We start from the raw sequence: 3,841 nt of genomic DNA, 5'->3' as shown, positions 1-3,841 counted from the left end.
GATTTATACTCATTGCTATCAACTTCCCCTTTCTTTCACTTATCATTTTTTATAACTGCCTTCACTTCCCCTGTAAACCAGGTCAGTTTTCTTAACTATTATTGCCTTCTTCCTTGAATTCCATGACATCATGCAAGATCCCACTACTGGAAAACAAAGTTTATATAGTAAACACAAGTAGGGAAGCCCAAGTATGGAAGAGGGAATTTCAAAAGAGATAAGGAAGTTAGAAACCTAAATTCCATTGAAATTCAATAAGTTTTCGGCAATTAATTCCCACAGGCAGCTTTGAAAATGGCAAAAACGGAAAATCATGAATTTAGATCCAATATCCAAAGGGGGTTGGGAACAATGGGCTCATACACAGAGATCCTGCTAAGTGACATTCAAAGCTAACACCTTGGAATATTCAGCATAAAACAAATTGCCTCCTCCCAGTTGAGCTAATCTGTGAGTGAATAGCAGTTTGTGATAGCAAATGAGGAAAGCTGTAAAAGATACAATGGCACATGATAAGGACATGTTACATTAGGGTTTAGGGTAGGATGTAGGTGTCCAACGGTCATTGCAAGAGACAAGGCTATCCTTGAGAATCACTGCCAATCCTTTTGTCTCAACCTCGACTGTATCAATACCTTCAGACATTTATTTAAAATTTTGGTCCTTTTGATTACAGTTCTACTAAATCCAGGGTGTTTGAAAACCATTTAATATCCTACTCAATGCCTTTCCCAAGGCTTCTTTCACCTCTTTGTTTCGTAAAGTGTAAATGAAAGGGTTTAATAGTGGAGTTACAATGGTGTTAAAGACGTTGACTATTTTGTTCAAATCCAATGAGTTCTGAGCAGAAGGCTTGACATAGAGAAAAATGGTGGAGCCGTACCAGATAGTCACGATGGTGAGATGGGCAGAGCAAGTGGAAAAGACCTTTTGCCGGCCTTGAGCAGATGAGAGTCTCAAGATGGTGGAGATGATGTAAATATAGGAGACCAGCGTTATCGCGCATGAGACCACAACAACAACGATCGAGACAATGAACGTTGCCAGCTCAACGAGGTGCGTGTCAGTGCAGGGAAAAGCTGTCCATGAATCAATGTCACAAAGGAAATGATTGATGACGTTAGGGCCACAGAAAGACAACCTGGATATTAGAGCTGCCAGCACAGAGATAGCCAGGAACCCACATAGCTAAGAGAGAAAGGCCAGCTGAGCAGAGAAGGTGCCGTTCATGAGGGAGCTGTAGTGCAGTGGGTGGCCAGGTAACGGTCATAGGCCATGACGGCCAGGAGGAAACATTCTGTGGAACCCAAGGAGAGGAGAACAAACAATTGCAGGAGGCAGACACTGAAAGAGATGGTTTGGCTCGTTCCCAGCATGGCAGCAATAGCCTTGGGGACACATGCTGTGGTGTACCAGATCTCCAGGAAGGAGAGATTGCAGAGAAAGAAGTACATGGGGGTGTGCAGGCGTGGTTCTGTCCTCACTAGGGCAATGATGGAGACGTTCCCGATGATCGTCAGGATGTACGTCACAGTAAACACCACAATAAGGGACATCCGGAAATACCAAGTGCCGGGAAAGCCCAGGAGAATGAATTCCTGCACACTAGTTTGTTTTTTTATTTCTGTCTCAGCATGACATCCATCTATCAAGACACAAGAGGTCATAAGGCATTTAAGGATGCTGAATGCACATTTGGATGTGGGAAGTGCAGACCCCATACTAAAGCTATGAGAAAAGAAGGGAAAATGGGTGCTACACAACACTGTCCTGCCTTATGCATCTTTCCACCTCCACAGTAGAGATGAAAAAACAACGAGAGTTCTGTGGGACTCTAAAGACTAACAAATTTAATTTTTAGCAGGCATAAGCTTTCGTGAGGCTCAACTCACTTCGTCAGATGCAGAGGTAGAAATGAGAAACATATGTGTATCATATACATATACATATACAAGTGCAAAGAGAACAACGGGGGAGGTGAATGAAAGCTGGGTATTTGAGGTCTAATGACAGTCATTGAGTAGGAGGTGAGAATGGGTGAGCAAAGCAATTTACAATTTACAAAATTTCTCATTTCTACCTCTGCATCTGATGAAGTGAGCTGAGCCTCACGAAAGCTTATGCCTGCTAAAATTAAATTTGTTAGTCTTTAAAGTGCCACAGAACTCTCATTGTTTTTGCTGTATACAGACTAACACAGCTACCCCTCTGGAACAGTAGAGATGGGATCTCCACTCATCATTCTTCTAAGGCCCATGAGGATGCACTGGAGTGGCTGACCCTATGGTGTCTTTCCTGTCTTGGTGATCTAGCCCATCAACTCCACTTCACCCACCCCTGAAAAAGCCTCAGCATTTGTCTCACTCAGTCATGCCTCACCTTGACAATAATTTTGCTTTCTGCTTAGGATTTTTTGCACAAATCACATTGAAAGTTGATTTCTAGTCCTAACTCACCTGGACTCTTCTGATCTTCTGTGGGACTTAGGTTACTTTGGTCAAATAACCAAAATTTTTACCAAACTGATTCCCCTTGAAAAGTTCCATTTTGTTAAAACTGAAATATTTCATGGAAACATATCGGGGTTTAGCTGAAAATTTCATCAGGCTGGTTTCTCTGCTCCAGCATGGAATTTTTTATCAAAATGTAAATCTGAAAAAACAATTAGTTCTCTAGTCTGGTGGTTAGGGCACTTATTTGGGATGTAGGTGACCTGCTGTCTGTTATGGCTTACTAATCTGAGTGCCAACCTCAGGGCAGATTGTTACCAACCAGGGCACAAACCTCAAATTGGTTGTGTGTTTTATACGTAGATGTCACCAACCAAGCATCAAGTGTGAACTCCTCAAGCACTATATAGCAGCCTGAACATGGAGTCACAGATGGTTCCCTTGAGCACTCCAGTCTATCTTGCAGCCTAGCAACCCTGCATTTGTGATAGATGGTCCCTTCCACCAAAAATCACAACAATATTCAGGCAACTCCCAGTCCCAAAGACCAGTCATTTACTCCAGGTCAAATGTACCTTAGATCTCTCACAACACTTTTAACCAGTACTATAATAAACTAACTATAGATGTATTAACAAGCAAAAAGCAATAAGAGCATTATTCACAAGATTAAAGCAGATAAACATAATGAGTTAAAGTCCTAAATTTCAAAAGGTGCTGCAATACGCCAGCTCTATATATCCTATTGGTTCTTTAAGGCTAATCCAAGCTGATCAGCCTGGGATCCCTTGCTTATGCTTAGAAATATTGCCCTCTCCAAATTCCAAGCAGACTAGTGTTCCAAGAACTGTCCAATGCCAAATAATTAACAATCTATTGTTGATACTGGACACTTAGTGATCAGCGCAGACACCAGTGAGACACGGGACGGCTGATTTGCAGATCAATAAGGTTTAATGTGCAAGGTTTTCTGTAGATATACTAGTTGAATACAAAACCTAAAATTAACTCCAATATATTATACTCACTGAGCCTAGGGAGCTAAGTAGTCACTCAGAAGGCTGTATACAGGAACGGCTTTCTTCAGGGGTCCCTCCAGGGAGTCAGTGGCCTCTGGTCTGACTGGCAGCACCTCCTGTGGAGTCAGGTGTTGATGGAGCACCCCTCTTTTTCCAAATGATGACTTCTTGTACTCTTCCATAAACAACTTTCACCTAATTACTTCTCTACTCATTATCATATATGCTAATTACTACATTGGGTTTTCACCCTTAACTACATTCCATTCTCACCATGATAATTGGGGTTGTCAAAAAAACATCTGGTGATAGGGGCGGTGTAAAAATATACCCCTTGGCAATGAAACCGTGTACCCCAGACGTTCAAGGATA

General features: G+C 42.0%; 1 pseudogene; it reads right to left on the bottom strand.

Annotated features, from left to right (window-relative positions):
• Positions 1 to 681: 681 nt before the first annotated feature.
• Positions 682 to 1,667, bottom strand: LOC137142133 (olfactory receptor 6F1-like; annotated as a pseudogene).
• Positions 1,668 to 3,841: the final 2,174 nt, after the last annotated feature.

This window comes from Emydura macquarii, unplaced genomic scaffold (genome assembly GCF_026122565.2).
Source record: "Emydura macquarii macquarii isolate MOO-44397 ecotype Brisbane River unplaced genomic scaffold, CSIRO-AGI_Emac_v2 contig_3171, whole genome shotgun sequence".
Taxonomy (NCBI): domain Eukaryota; kingdom Metazoa; phylum Chordata; order Testudines; family Chelidae; genus Emydura; species Emydura macquarii.
The sequence above is the reverse complement of the archived record's forward strand: the minus strand, read 5'-3'. Positions and strand labels throughout refer to the sequence as shown.